Source organism: Macaca nemestrina, chromosome 14 (assembly GCF_043159975.1).
Source record: "Macaca nemestrina isolate mMacNem1 chromosome 14, mMacNem.hap1, whole genome shotgun sequence".
NCBI classification, from domain to species: Eukaryota; Metazoa; Chordata; class Mammalia; order Primates; family Cercopithecidae; genus Macaca; species Macaca nemestrina.
The window spans coordinates 54970483-54987720 of NC_092138.1; positions in this window are offsets into that span (position 1 = coordinate 54970483).

Sequence of the window (17238 nt, forward strand, 5' to 3'; positions counted from 1 at the left end):
ACCAACAGGACCTAGACTGAATCCCTGACATTAGACAGTAACTTAAAGCTATATGAATAAAAATAGATCTGAGTAAAGGTAAATACATTGACAGTTATAAAATCAAGTATTAATTTAATATTGGTTTATAATTGCACTTTTGTGTTCTGCATAATTTAACAGGCCAATAGTTTTTAAAAAACTACTTTTATTTAAAAAATTAGAATTATTGTAACTTCAGTTGGTAGCTGCACATTTTGTTTTCTATGTAATTTAAGAGATTAGTGTATTGAAAAACAACTATTACTGTATGTATTTAGATACACAATGTATAAAGATGTAATTTTGTAACATCAATAACTGAAAGTTGGTGGGGACAGAGCTGTATAGAAGCAGAGGTTTTGTATATTCTTGAAGTTAAACTAGAGTAAATTCACATTGGAGTCAAACATTGAGACATTACATGTAATTATCATTGTACCTACACAAGAAAATAACTATTAAATTTAGACAAAACGGAATTAAAACATTTCATTGCCAAAAAGTATCTAGACACAAAAGAAAAGAATAATGTAGAAAATTAGGTACAAAAATGCTATAAGGCATATACAAAATAAACAGAAAAATGACACAAGACCCCTTTTATCAGTAATTGCTTAAATTTAAATGGATTAAACTTTCCAATCTTTTTGTAAAATGAAAAGAGTTCTGGAGATGGTTGATGGTGATGGTCACACAACAACATGAATGTATAATACAACTGAAGTGTATACTTAAAAATAGTTACTAGGGTAAATTTTATGTTATGTGCATTTTACCACAATAAAAATGTGCTATTCAAAAAATGGAGGCAAATGAAAACATTTTCAAAGAATCAAAATCTGAGCAAAATTTTTTACTAGCAAACTTGTACTTACAGAATTTTCAAAAGGAGTACCTTGTGTAGGGGAAAACTAACTCTAGATTCCAGGTCAAAAAATGAAGGAGAAATAAAGAGCTGTGAAAATGGCAATTATGTGATGAAATTTAAATAAGATTTCCTATCTAAAACAGAAGCTATGATACATTTGTAGTTTTAGATCTTTACCTTATATTCTATCGTATTACACTACAGACAGAAAAACACAACTAAAAATAAGCCAATATTATTACATTTAGAGGAGGTTAAATGGGTTCAGTTTTTGTAAGATCTTCCCATTAACTATTGAGTGATAGAATTACTTATTTATATTAAGTTGTAATAGGTTAAAATTCCACATTGTAATATATAGCGTAAACCTTAAGTGGACAGAAAAGAGTAAGTACATAATAAGCTACTAGAGGGGTAAGTGGATAATTCAACCAATTAATTTAAAAGCAATATAAAGAAGAAAAGAACAGGGAAAGAAATATAGAACAGGTGGTATAAAGAGAAAACTTACAGTAAATGGCAAATTTAAATTGATATTTATTGGTAATTACCCCAGTTAACCAGCAATAATCAGACTCAATTATACAGAAAGAAAATTATCTATATGTTGCTTAAAATAGTACATACCTTAAATAGTATTTAAAATGGTTTTACATTTGAGGCTTTAAAAATTTCAATCTTTCAGCACAACAAACACTGTTGAAGGCCCAACGTGGTCCAGGTGCACAGGTTCACAAATATACGAGGCTAAAAAAGCAACTTAGCTCAGTTTCTTCCTATAAATATTTCTAAACTTAAAATGTCGAGAATGAAATTTAGATACATGTTTTTAATTATATCAACAAATTAAATGGAATTTATTTTATTTAAATTAAATTTGCATTTGAACTCTTTTGGGCAATCATATATATGTTCAAAATGTATTCCTGTGATTCTATTTTTGAACACTGCAGGTAGCTTATTTAAGCAGATTTAACATGGATGAAGCAGTTTGCAGCATATGTTCAGTGCAATGTGGCTTTCCTCCAGGGTGAAAATGTCGACATAGTATACCAACGTTTTGGAGAAACAAAAAGTGAACTTTTATTGTTTCTAGGCTGACATAAATATCACAGGCAGTGTCATGACAGATTGATTAATAGATCAGCAAATAGTGGAGAAAATAGATCATTTTTATAATTTGACCTGTCCTGTACATTCTTTCTCAATTTCCCGGTTGTGCCAAAATGTGATATTATTTTAGATTGAAAAATTAATAGTTATTCATCGTAATCACTATGCATTACACAATGTGATGTTAGGATGCTGACATGATTTTAAGGTGTAAAGCCGACATGATTTCATGTTTTAGAAACAGGAGAATTGTTATTTTCATATGCATTAATAATATTTCATATAAATTCATATCTATGTGTATTCATGTATTCACATGCTTCCATGTATATATGGATACATATATACATGTAAGCACACTTATGTATGCATATGAGTATTTATAATCAAATAAGTCCATATATTAAAATGCATATGAATATATTATATACAAACATACAAAAATACATATATATGCATCTGTATATGTACACACACATCTGTATATATTTAGATATATATACTTTGTATCTAGCCAGAGTTTCATTACAATACATAAATATCCTAAGTATCAACAAAAATTTGCCTTATCATTTATAATGCACAATTTATTGATCTGGTGATGGTTTTTGGTGTGTGAACATTGAAGGAATCACTCTTGATATTTCTTAAATGAATATGGCTCCCTTTTAAATTAATTTTTCCTTAAAGTTACAAGGAGCTTTATTCAACCCTTAATTATCTTTTAGTCTGTGCTCCTAAATGTACCTTGCCAATCCTTCATTCTTGGTTTCAACATGAAATGTTTTCTGTCCGAATGTAAATATTTATTTTCCAGGCAAATATACTTTTAAAAAATCAGAAGTAATGTGACCTATAAGCTAACTTCTTATGCCTTGGGAATTCACAAATTAAGTATGCTTCCCCAAATCTAAAAACAATGTGATTAGTCATTGAAATTTAGATTTGATGGACAGAAAAATCATGCTCAGTTTAAAATTTTGAGGAAACTAACAAGGGAAAAAGCAATTTTTTTACTATTGCTAAGAAAGAGACATTTTGGTTACAAAAGTATAAATTATTTTCTGCTCCAATTAATTTTGATCTTAATTTTTTAATCTAAGCACTTTGCTATTTCAACCTGTTTAAAACCACTGGTAATTACCCCTTATGGCAAATGTTGTAATCGCCTGTGTGATGTAGGGAAAAGAATATAACAACTTTATAAATGGTTTGAACCTAACCGAATGCCTGAAAATTACAGCTTTTAAGTTATAACTTGGATTGGAACCTTCTAACAAAATCTTAAAGTGACTTGTTAAGACAAAATACTTCTTAAATTTGTTAAGGGGAGCAAAAATCATTTTAACATAAAGTAGTGTAAATAAATAAGAAGTTTATTGCTTAAACACAGGTAAGAATTATGTATTTTAATATTAAGGAAAATTTGGAGATAAACATGAAGTGCTTTTTATTCATTTATCAAACTGGAGATAGAAAAAATAACCTCAGTTTGGGTCATCTGCATTTATATAATTTTACTATTATCATCCCAATTTTTGTCACATTATATTGTCATATTAGGAGCTAATATAGGTCAATATGGCTTTTTTATTCATGGATTTACTGCAAGAAGAAGGGGGTAGAAATATATCATATTAAAAGGAAGAAAAGTAAAGATGGAGACATGACATGAAAACACTCTTTGTTATTAGTTATCATTCAGGAAGAGAAAATGAATGAACTCCCCCTTCCCTCCTTTCTTCTTACCTCCCTCCCTCTCTCCTTCCACTTCTTTATTCCTTTCTTTTTCATCTACATTTTCATTCTGTCTTAAAATTTTTCATCGTGAAGCTTTGGCACAATGTGAAACACATGGACTGTTTCTTTGCAATGATTTACAAGTCAAACTGTGTTTGCTTTTTCTATTGTTCATAGAAAGTAAGATAATGTCTTCATAGTTATTGGTCCTAGGATAGCAAAAATGATTCAGCAAACCTATAGAAGAAAGTAATACTTTTTTGCTAAATATAGTTAGCAATATTAATAATCTTTAACTTTTCCCTCAAAAATAATATGCCAGTATATTTCCTTCCCCACTTAGAAATAGCATCTGTTCAAAAGTTACTTATGTAAAATAGGAAGCTACGTATCAGAGTTGGGCCTCAAGAGTTCTGAGAATCTTTTAAAGGGAAGCGTTTGGTGGAACAGAGAAAGGACTTAAAGAAGAGCAGAGAGTGATGAGAAAATCTTCATGCCAAAGAAAGAAAAAAAAACATAAAACACAGCTCCTGATTATGATTTTGAGACTCAAATCTGTCTTTCTTGGCCTAGAACCAGAGATGAATGAAGCAAGCAGCACTTTTTGTTTGGCACAAGCTTCAAAGTGTGCCTCCAAAGAGCCAGACGTTTGGCAGAATGAGACCCCAAACATCCAAATCAATGACTGCATTTTTCTCTTTTCACATGTACTGAGGGATGCCATTTCAGTCTCTATGTATATAAAGCAGCCTATTCATGTGCATCATGTTCAATCCCCAAGGTAACCACACCCCCTCTCTATTTTGATTATAAAATCCAATGGCTTCCAATATTTGTTGACAGTGTGACTCTGTGTGTGTGTGTGTGTGTGTGTGTGTGTGTGTGTCTACCCATGGTCACTGCCTGGGAAACTACATTATGAAACTTGTAACATCTTGTTTTCTCAAAGCGTAAAGAAGTGTTAAAGAATGATGGGGATTAGCCAAAAGGACACATTTTGAAGGAGTTTTCACTGGCCAAATCAGAAATTATTTGAACAACAACAACAAATGAATGTAGAGATTTATACCTTTTTTATTAGAATGCAAATCTATGCATTCGCAGTGCTGTGGATGAATAAAAACGTGGAAAAGACTAAAGAGATTTTCCTTACAATGCAATGCACCCTAATGGATGTAAAAAGATTGACAGAATTATAAAATCATTTGAAAGCCATAATAGTAATAATCGATTAAGGCAAAGCTAATCAATGGATGCCAAAATAATTGGGAAATAAGATGCTTAAGGACATAAATTAAGTTTTAACTTTACAATTGAAAACCTGGCAGATACCATCTTAACCCAGTGACCAAGGTTAACATACCCGGCAGTGGGACAACTTGACATCCTGACATCCTTACAGGAAGTACTGAGAATAACACAATGTTGTTACAGTAGGTAGCTAGGCAGACATGAGCAGGGCAGGAGAGGGCTCCCCCCACCACCACCAGGAATGTAGGGTGTTGTAGGCAGTTGTTACACTGTCTTTCTAAAAGAATAATAGGCCGGGCGCGGTGGCTCAAGCCTGTAATACCAGCACTTTGGGAGGCCGAGACGGGCGGATCACGAGGTCAGGAGATCGAGACCATCCTGGGTAACACAGTGAAACCCCGTCTCTACTAAAAATACAAAAACTTAGCCGGGCGAGGTGGCAGGCGCCTGTAGTCCCAGCTACTCGGGAGGCTGAGGCAGGAGAATGGTGTGAACCCGGGAAGAGGAGCTTGCAGTGAGCTGAGATCCGGCCACTGCACTCCAGCCTGGGTGACAGAGCGAGACTCCGTCTCAAAAAAAAAAAAAAAAAAAAAGAATAATAGTAATTGGCCACAGCCAGCACCAGGGAAAGGAAGTCTCTCAAGAGATAAAAGCACCTGAAACTGGTGATCAGCAGCTTCCTGGTAAGATCTCAGGAGTTGAGCAAGTGGACTCAGGCATGTGCACTAAGAGGCAGAATGGCGGATGGAACACTGTACTAATAAGGGAAAAATGCCTCAAGTGGACATGTGTACAACTCCGGTAAACACGGTGCACATGCGCCTCTCCCAAAGGCTAGCAGGCTGCTGTGCATGCAGGCAGCCCATCCCAAGGGAAAAGTCAGGAGAAGGAACACAAGGCCCCAGAAGTATGCCAAAATATAAAACCCTGAGTCAAAGGTCAAAATGTGCACTTGAACCTCTCAAGTCACCCACTTGGCCCTCTTCCAAGTGTACTTCAAAATCCTGCTCTAAAACTTTCTTAAAAGCTTTCACTGTGCTCTAAATGGTGCTTTGGTCTCTCCCTCTGCCTTATGCCCTTCAGTCGAATTCTTTCTCTGAGGAGGCAAGAATTGAGGTTGCAGAAGGCCCGTACAGTTTTGTTACTGCTAACAATATCACTTATGATGGAAACAAGATAAAATATTATACAAATACAACTTGGGGTACATTCCACAAAATAACTACCCTGTACTCTTGAAATAGCAAGTTCATGAAAGACAAAGGATGAGAAAGGAATTATTCCAAGTTTTAAATGATGAAAAATGCATGACAACTAAATGTGATATAATCCGGGCAGCCTCATTAAAAAAAAAAAAATGCTTCAAAACGTATTGTTACCTTTGGATAAATTTAAATAATAAATTCTGTAGGTAAGATAATGCCATCATATCAAGTTGAATGCCCTGTTTTGCTTATATAATTATGTTGTGGTTGGGTAACATAATTTCTTTTTTTTTTTTCAGAAAATACATATTGTTCAAATTCAATATATATAAGAATAACTATCTGCAGCTGCCTGTCAGATAGGTATTAATACAAATAGTGATATTAATTACACACACATATACACCTATATGTAAAGATAGAGGAAGAGAGATTGATAAAGCAAATATGATGAAAGTTTAGTATTTATTGAATCCAAATGAAGACTATATTGGAATTCTTTCTGTAAATCTGTAAAGCTTTCTGTAAATTTAAAATCATTTTTAAAAAAGTTTACTAAAACATACCTTAGTATAATCCTGGATTCTCCTTTCATGACTAATTTGTCAGCATATAGGTTCTACTCCTCTTTCTAAATAAATCTTGAATTTAACCACTCGCCACCACTCCCACTCTATCCCTTTGGTTCAGGCCATCTTCCTTGGATTATTTCAGTAGCCTCTTAAAGAGTCTTTCTATTTCATCTCTTGCCCTTCTTCAGTCTACTCTTAACAAAGACATCAGACTTACTCAAGTAAAGCATATGACAGACCATGTTATCCATCTGCTCAAACCATCCAATGGCAAACCCTATTAAGATAAACGTCAAACTCCATTAACACAGTCATGGAGACATATCATCCAAACTGGAACACTTGAGAGTGAAAACAATGTTATTGACAATCACACCAAAACAACAGGCATAAACCTGGGGTATATGATCATTGATTACAAAATCACTTGTGGACCTCATTACTTCTCTGATTTCCTATTCCCCTCCCCTAATTATGCTGTTGCACTTACGCCAGCCTTTCTGCCCTTCTTTGAGCAATCCAATAATCCTCCACGATAGGGTCTTTTCAGGGGTTACTTGCCCCTGTCCTAAATGCTCTACCCACATATTTTCTTATAGAGCACTCTTACTTCTTTGAGCTATATACTTTCAGATCACTTTCTCAATTACACTTTTTTAGCCATTTTATCTCAAAGTTCAATATTTCCTCTCCTATTTATTATATTGCTCTTCTATGCCTTATTGTTAGCATACAGCAAAATAGAATATAATAGGCTGGAAAAACAAAGGGGAGAAGAGAACAGAAGCTATGCCCTCTATTGCCCTCAATTGAAACTTTGTGTGCTATGTATACACATATGTACATATATGTCACATTTGCATAATTTATTATGCTTATTGTCTGTACTTCATATTAGAATATTAGATAGCTGAGGGTAGGTAATTTTGTTCGTTGAATATGGTCATATATCCTTAGCTTCTGCAATAATGCCTAGCACCTGACAAACAACCAATAAATAACTTTTGAATGAATTAAAGAATAATTTTTATCATTTCAATAGAAAATGTTAAATGTACTGAATGTTTAAGAAAACAAATTCCTGAATTATATTAAGAGTTGACCTAGTTCTTTACTATAATGCATCTTTACGTACAGCAATAAAGATAGATAATTTGTTATATTAAAATCATTATTTATGCTAGAGTCTTAATAATAAAATATAAAGAGTGAATCCTGGGCAAAGTTTAGTGATTCTTCATCCTCAGATTAGCTTGAACCAATGCTATTTTATTGCTTTGCCTGAATTTCACTGAGTAACGGTTAGGTCAAATATTGTTATTTCATGTTTTTCCAAATATTTTATTTTCTATCTAGTATAATGTATGTGTAGATCCTTTATTTGGTTCTTAGTGACTTGTTTCTTTTCTAAGATATTATAGGAAGCTTATTCATTGTGGTTTCTCTTAAATGTACCATTTTACATTGCTCTGCTATAAAGAAAATTCAGCAGCATTTTACAAGGTTTAGAAAACAGAAAAATGTTCAAGAGATTTAAATGAAAGCTTACTACCCTAATTAGGATTTGCAGCCAGCAACCTGAGTATAAATTCCAGAACTATACTGAAATCCTGTATGATTATGAGACTTTTGTATAGAATCTTCGAGCATCAGGACTCCTTCATGTAACCATTATAAAATAAAATATAATCATGAATTTTAAGTACTTAACATTATACTGTTGTACATTAACTACACAGTAAGCTGTCACTTATTAAGGTAATCTATTATTATTTTCATTTTTATCGGTCATCACCTTTGTCCAGTAATTTCTATATGCATACGTATTTGAATATTTGCAATGATACAGCATATTCCATTTCATGTCATGTGTTTTACTTAATAGTGTATCATCAATAAGTTTAATGTTGCAACATAATATGCATAATTTTAATTGCAATGAAATGCATATTATTCCATCTAGTGATGGTATAATAACTTTATCAAATATTACAATGGTACTGGGCAGTTAATTAAAACACTTTTTAACATATAAATCTGATAGAACTCAGTGAGTGAGACAGGCCTGGTTATAAACTAATGGTGGATATACAAATTCACAAAGGCTTACGGAAGCAAATTTGGAAATATATCAAAGACCTTAAGCATATTCATTCTCTTTGACCCAGCAATTCCATTTCTGGGAATCTTTCCTAAAGAAATTATGAGAAATGAGGACAAAGATTAATGTACAGAGATTTTATCATGCCATTATTTATGGCAGCAAACAACTGGAAGCAATCCAAATGTCCTGCAATGAATGATTATATCATGGTGCATCTATAGAAATAAAGAGTAGGCACTATTATAAAATACACTTATGAAAAATTTTAAAGATATAGAAAATTCTCATAATATACTGCTAAAAGGAATACAGAATGTATTATATATTTATAAAATTGTAAGAACTTTATTAAAATATACATAGAAACAAGAGAATATTAGCAATGATAATCTCTAAATAAAGATAATTTTGCTTGCTTCAATTTTTCACATTTTCTGCAATAAGTATATGTCACTATAACAGTAAGGTGGAAACTAATTTTTAAAATAAAGTAAAACTAGTATTAAATTACTAATAGTAACATGAATGTTTCGGTGGGAAATTTTGAATGATTTGGCATGCTATATGTAAGAGTTCCACACTGATAGTATGACACGTTTGTTGATGAACATGATACCCGCATTCCAAAAGCAATGTAAGACCATATCCAACTATTTTCAGCTGCTCTCAGCTCTATGGAAACTTTCCAAATTGCAGTGTTGTAAAAGGAGAATAGAGTTAAAGTCTTATGAAGTTATAGACTAATGAACAGGAGCAGCAGGTTCATCCACAATCCAATTACTTGGAGAGTAAATGTACCATATCTAGTTAGTGATATTGTTTAATATTTAATCCTGTGAAACTAAGGCATGAACATTAAAGTTCTATAGCAAAAACTAGAAGCATGAAAATAAAATATAAAAGTAGCAGATCTTAATATTTCTACAGAAAAGCAAAACCCTATAAAATTGCCCTTACACAGACTGCATATGTGCAGTTACAAAAGGATAAATGAAAACTCATTCAGTCCTCATTTTTTCCTTCTGTCAAAAATAATTAAAACTAGATTAGGGGTGTTGTAGTACCTACAACTATCTTCTCAGATTCTGGAATCCGCGGTAGCCTATTTAAAATGAATGTTAAGGTCACAATAGTTTTGAAATTGAACTTATTATAAATAATGCTCTAATAAAAATATAGTAGAAAGATGATACTTTAGCCTCATTGTTACAGGGAGTATTGATTCTTACTTCTTCTAAGTTTTTATAGCTGGAGAAACTGAGGCCTCCAAATTATGGGCAAGGACTTAAACTAATTTTCACCTAACTAGGACAACATAAACTTTCTCATCACAAGTGGTAGTACTTGAAATTATCAATTCTGTTCTTACTCCACTATATGGTATGTGTGTGGTGAGTCTATCCCAATGTCATGTTCATCCAGTCATAGTAAGGGTTTACAGGAGTGCCATGTTTGCCTAATCATTGTAACTAGACCTGTGGCTAAAATTATGATTATATTTCAGTTCACTGGAACTCAATTGATGCCAGCTGTTTTCCTAGAATCCTCACAACATGACTAGTCCTCATCTTGCTCTTCTCTGATAGCCCATTTTATATGGGCTCAAATGCTACCTGTAAACTAGTATTAAGCTAGATAAATCACAGTGAGTTGTGAGGTTTCCCCATGAAGGCTAACTTACCTGAATTTTGTGCCCCATTCACTATATTGACCTTCTTTTTATTGCCTGGAAACAAAACAGACAAAAGCAAAATGGTTCTCTTCTGATAACATCATATACCTTTAGTTATAAACTGCTTCTCCCAAGTCCAGAACATGTAGCCTGATGGAGTTGTCTCTTCTGTTCAAGAACCCAATTCCCTAACTCATGGGAATCTATTCAAGTATTGACAAATGTCAGCTCTAATAGACTCTTTTCTTAGATTTTTAAAATTTGAACTGGAGTAAGAGCCACTTTCACTTAGATGGTGAAAGTACGAGTAATGTGACACCCAAAGCTGGCAATAGCTGTAGATATAGTATTGTAGATAATGTCAATGTTGCACCGACCTCTGCTTAACAATTACTATTTCCCTGCACACTGGCCCATCCTCCATTTGATAACACTGGGCTTCTTTGCCCGTAGATAGTTTTGTCCACTAGAGCCCTCTCTGTGCCCATGCGTAGCAGTTTGAAAATGATGAATAGTTCACCCTCTATGAAAGCAGTCCTCACTAGGAACTAACAGGAGCTGGCCCTAACTTCTTCACTCTTTGTTTGAGATAACATAATGCTATAGATTCTATATCACCTCCTTCATCTTTAGTGGAACTTAGTTATATACACTTTTTAAAATTTACTTTCTTCCCTGTTTTTCTAAAGTGTTTTGTTTTGCTTTGATTTGTTATTTCCCCTTCAGTCTCCTACAAGAGCCGCCTGGAAAAGTATTCCCAAAAATCCACATGCAATACAAATAAACTACTATGTAAGTAGGTTGGCTTCTAGAGGAACCCAGTCCATGACATCTAGAAAATGTTTTGGAGAATAAAACCATCACTCGAAGGGAAGTAGCAGTAGCACTGAAAGCTGAGAAGCTTAGTGGTACCTGACTTGCCCAAGAATCCTTGGTTATTTCCAAACATAGTCATTTTTTTTCTTTTTTTTCAGTCAACAAATCACATTAATATTCTTTCACTACCTATTCTTTTTCCTAATTGAGAAATTAGTATTTGATATTTAGATCTCAGAGAACCCAAGTGTAGATATAAGTAGTATTCTAAACTATGTCCTTGTGATGTGCTGAATAACAGCCCCCAAAAGATATCCACAACCTCATACCTGGAATCTGTTGCTCATATGACAAAATATATCCTCTATTATTTGGATGGATCCTAAACAAAATCAAATGTATCCTTTAAAGAGGAAGGTGTAAAGTGATTGGACCACATGGAGGAAGAGAAGGCCACAGTCACATTTGCTGAAGTGATGTGGTCACAAGCTGAGGAATTTCAGCAGTGAGAAGAAACAGGAAGGTACAAGAACAAATAACCCCCTAGAGTGTCTGGAAGGAGTGAGGCCCTGCTGACACTTTGATTTCAACCCAGTGATACTGATTTTGAAGTTCTGGTCTCCAGAACTGTGAGAGAATACATTTCCATTGTTTAAGCCACCACATTGGTGGTTACTTGCTACACCAGCCACAGAAAATTAACACAGCCCCACTGAACACAAACTACATAGTGTTGGTAGGAGGCCCCTAATCCTTGTTGGTCCTCTACGTTCCCTTTCTTCCTTTTTCGAACTCATTTTCTTCTCTAGCTGCTCATCCACTGGAGTCCTATCCTGAGTCCTGGCTGGATTCCAGTTTAGCCAAAACAAACTAAATTCACACTAACCAAATCGTTTTATGAACAATTTGCATAATGACTACTTTACTGAAATATAACCATACCCCCTCTTCAGTTTTGATTTGTTTGCATCAGTGTGTCTTTTTTCCTGCTACTTTGTTTGGAATTTTAAACTTACTCTAAAATAGTCGATGAGCACACTGATTATTTGTTTTAATTTCTGAATTATCCAATTTGTCACATAGTAGGATTTTTCTAATTAATATATATAGAACAGCTTAGGGACTCTTGAAACCGTGTTCGTAGGGATTCTACCTTCAAATATTAACGTAGATAAATTATATTGTGGCTTTAAGAGAGGTACCTGTAATCTTTCGTGACTCATACTATTGCTCTGGAATTTATCTCTACTAAGATATTAAAGTACAGCAAAACGCAAAAGAGTTTAAATGTTGTTTAATCATCTATTAGCTATATAAGGCTAGAGAATTTAGTTAACCTAGGCCAGGCGTGGTGGCTCATGCCTGTAATCCCAGCACTTTGGGAGGCCGAGGCGGGTGGATCACGAGGTCAGGAGATTGAGACCATCCGGGCTAACACGGTGAAACCCCGTCTCTACTAAAAATACAAAAAATTAGCCGGGTGTGGTGGCGGCACCTGTAGTCCCAGCTACTCGGGAGGCTGAGGCAGGAGAATGGCATGAACCCAGGAGGCAGAGCTTGCAGTGAGCTGACATCCGGCCACTGCACTCCAGCCTGGGCGACAGAGCGAGACTCCGTCAAAAAAAAAAAAGAGAGAATTTAGTTAACCTAAGTCTCAGTTTCCTTATCCATAAAGTGGGTATACTTTTTTCTGCCTCATTTGGTTCCTATTAGGATTACATTAATTAATGTATAATTAATGTAATGTAGATGTAGTATAATGTAGATGTAACGTAATATAGATGTATATGTATATGTAATGTAATGTAGAATGCCATACGCAAAATTCATACCCAAATATTGTGAGATGGGATTAAATTCGTACCTTAAATATCTTTTGCTGCTTTACCTCCCCTGCCAATTTAGTCATTATAGGAAGATTTAGTGTCAGTAAATGTCTTACATCTGAAAACTAAACAGAAATTCTTCATGAAGATGGTCTTAAAGTGTACCTTTAAATAAAATAGGTAAATTATAAATATCTATAATAAAGAAAAATTGAGAAAGCTACATTATGCAGCTTTTCCTGCTTTCAGGACAAAATTACATGACTCTTCAATGGAAGCAGACTTGAACTCTGGGATTGGTAATCTGCATACAAAGCAATGGCCTCAACCGTGGAGTTTATATTTTTCTAGAATCCCCTACACTCCTGACAAAAGAAAAGAAGTTCCTTTCAATATCCTGTCCATTTTGCCACCAGAACCTCAGTCTATCTTTGTGGCTATTACAGTCATCACCGCACCTTGCTATCCAACCCAACACCTCTATCCCTAAATGTACCATTTCCTAGAGACCCTTCTTCTGGGCCCACATTTCTTCTCTCAGGGAATGAGTGGAAACTCTTGCTAAACTCTGGCTCATTCTGCTCCCTTTACTATTGCCTTTCCTAATTTATCACTTCTTATCTCACCCAGCCAATATACTCATTGATTCAGAGAACTCTGGCAGCACTTCATCTAGAAATCTGTCCCTGATAGCCCAGTCTAAATTAAAGTCTTCTTTCTGCCTTCTGTTCTATCCTTTCAAAATTTCTGTTATTGAACTTACCATGTTATTATGTGAAAATAGATTAATACATAGTGCCTAGCTGAGATAAGGGACTTGGTAATCATGTTGAATAAATAAATAAGAGTCAAGGCTGATATAAGAGCTCAGTATATTGCATTTCCTAAAAACAGAAATGTTATCAATGGCATTTAGCTTTTCCAGGAGATGTTTACTAAAACTTAATTAAAACAGAATTTCACTGAAATACAGTTCTGCTATGCTGTTAATGAAGCAGAATGAGAGCACACGCATTCTAACATTTAGGTTTCATGTCATTTGCATTTTCTAGCTAGTTTACTTGGGAAGATAGCTGAGTAAAGGCTTTAGAATGGCAAACATCCCCAATCCAAAAAGTTTAGAAACACAACATAGATATTATTAATTTATTTTATGAAATTCAGTTTAATAGTTTTTCTAAGAAGAGGTGAGGAGAAACCTGTTATTCTTAGCTCAAATAACATTCTTACAAATATGTGAAATATATGAATGTTTTAGAAAGAAGAATAAAGTTGCAATGCAAGTTGTTCAGAAAGTAACTTGCAGATATCCAGCTAATGAATGAGTTAGCCAGACAAGTTCCAGTTTTTATTATTTAATAATAGACAGGATTTTGATGGTTAATACTGAGTGTCGACTTGATTGGATTGAGGGATACAAAGTATTAATCCTGGGTGTGTCTGTGTGGGTGTTGCCAAAAGAGATTAACATTTGAGTCAGTGGGCTGGTGAAGGCAGATCCAACGTTAATTTGGGGGGTCAATCTAATCAACTTCCAGCAAACATAAAGCAGGCAGAAAAAAGTGAAAAGGAGAGAGAGACAGGCCCCGCCTCTCAGTCTACATCTTTCTCCCATGCTGGATACTTCCTGCCCTCGAGCATCAGATTCCAACTTCTTCAGTTTTGGGACTCGGACTGGCTCTCTTTGCCCCTTGGCTTGTAGACAGCCTATTGCATGACCTTGCGATCATGTAAGTTAATACTTAATAAACTCTTTTGATAAATTATATATATGTGTGTATATATGTATGTATATATTATATTAATTAATGAAGTGTTAAAAAACCTTTTGCTCTTTAGACCATTGTATTAGTCAGGGTTCTCTTAGGGGGACAGAACTAATAGGATATATATATATATATATATGTGTGTGTGTATATATATTCTATTATCCTATATATAGGATATCCTATATATATCCTATTATCCTGTATATATCCTATTATCCTATATCCTATATATATGTGTATATATGTGTGTGTATGTATGTGTGTATCTGTGTGTGTGTGTATATATATATCCTATTACTTCTGTCCCTCTAAGAGAACCCTGACTAATACAGTGGTCTACAGAACAAAAGGTTTTTAACACTCCATTAATCAATATAATGTGTGATGGATTCAAACTTACTATTATTTGTCCAACTGTATAAAACTGTAAATTACATGTACCAAAGTCAGAGGGCCCACAGATTTAATTGGAGAATTGACTCTCCCATGCAACCACAATAAAAAGCACTTATTTATAGTGTAGATCCAACATTTTCTTTTCCATTTTATGAATTACTTAACTTTAATGAATCTCAGTTTAGATGGGAACAATAAAAATACGTATGCCAGCATTGGTGTAAAGATTACAAATGAGATAATACCTCTGACACGTGATAAAAATTAAACAACCTTCTTTCAGTCTACACAGTAAATGTGTTGAGATTGGCTTGAGAATGGATCAAAGTCTTCAGCAAATTATGGCTAATTCATTGTTCTAATCTCTGTCAAATTAAGGAGGATTTTGAATGAACATCTATATTCATATAAACTGTGTAACTCTTGATTTTGCTCTTTAATGTTCATAACTTCCCATCAGTTGTTTATTTAGGCACCTGTACTGTTAGTACAAAACTAAATATAAGCCAGTGTCATAAAGTAGACAATTAAATCAAGTATCTAGATTGGGTTTGCAATCTTTAGCCCACAGGTCAAATATAGCTTGTTGTCCATTTTATAAATAAAATTTTATTGGAACACAATCTACACTCATGTATGTAAAACTGAGCATGACTGTATAGACAGATACTCATATATTATCTGTGGCTGCTTCTGTGCTGCTGCAGCAAGTTGAATAATTGTAATAGAGACCATATGGCCTACAAAGCCTAACACATTTTCTATCTCTCCTTTTACAGAAAATGCTTGATGAGCCATTGCAATTCAGGAATTTACACGATTTGGGAAAACAAAGCCATGCTACAATTAAGAATGGCTTTGCTTTATAGAAGAAGACAATTTTAAATGAGGGTATGATTTGGAATATAAATGCTGTACACTCGAGATTAATTCAGAGTCTTTTAAAAAAACTTCTGATATCAACTCTACTTTTAGCGTTTGTAAAAATAGATGATTTCTATTTGGATTATTCAGAATAAACTTCAATTTAAAGGATTTCGACATTCAGGCTGCTAAAACCATAGAGTGGTAACCTAATGATTTCAGTCAGCATGATCAAACTGGGTTGAATTTCTGTATCTTCTCCATAAGTTACCTTAGCCATATGTTTGTCAGAGATCAATTAACTGGACATTAACAGTAGCTTCTTGGTAGCGTTTTCACACTTGTCATAGGTTTACGATTAAAATGGTAGTTTACTGTAAGATATTTTTATTTAAGGGAATTATTCAGCCTCGTGTGTGTGTGTGTGTGTGTGTGTGTGTGTGTGTGTGTGTGTGTGAGGGAGAGAGAGAGAGAGAGAGAGTGAGGGAGAGATAAAAGTAAAAGTAAGATGCCATTCCATGTTATGTCCTGATTTCTCTTTCATTAGGTATTCAAGTACAGAAACACAAAGATTGAGCAATTATGACCATCTAGATAAGTGTCTTACATATTAAGAGCTCTCGGCAAATGTTTGATGATGGCAATACTTCAAGTTTATTGTAGTTGATCTATGTAGCTAATTCATGGCAGTTACCTATCTTGTTCTGTAAGAGAATTTTTTAAGGATTATATACATTCCTAAACATAATACAGAGTGCAAAAAGGAAAAAGAAAAGTCATACATAATTCCACCACACAGAGGAATGACTATTAACATTTCATTCTGAACAAGTTTGATATTCTCTGTGTCTCTGCATTTCTCTCCATCTCTCTTAGCATCCATTACCCAAACCACTTTGTCTCTGCTTTTTTTTTTTCAGTTATAAATGCTTAAGTATACACTTACACACCATTACTTTTAGTATTCTAACATGGAAGTACGTTATAATTTATTTTTTAAATTACCCATGCTATGTACACA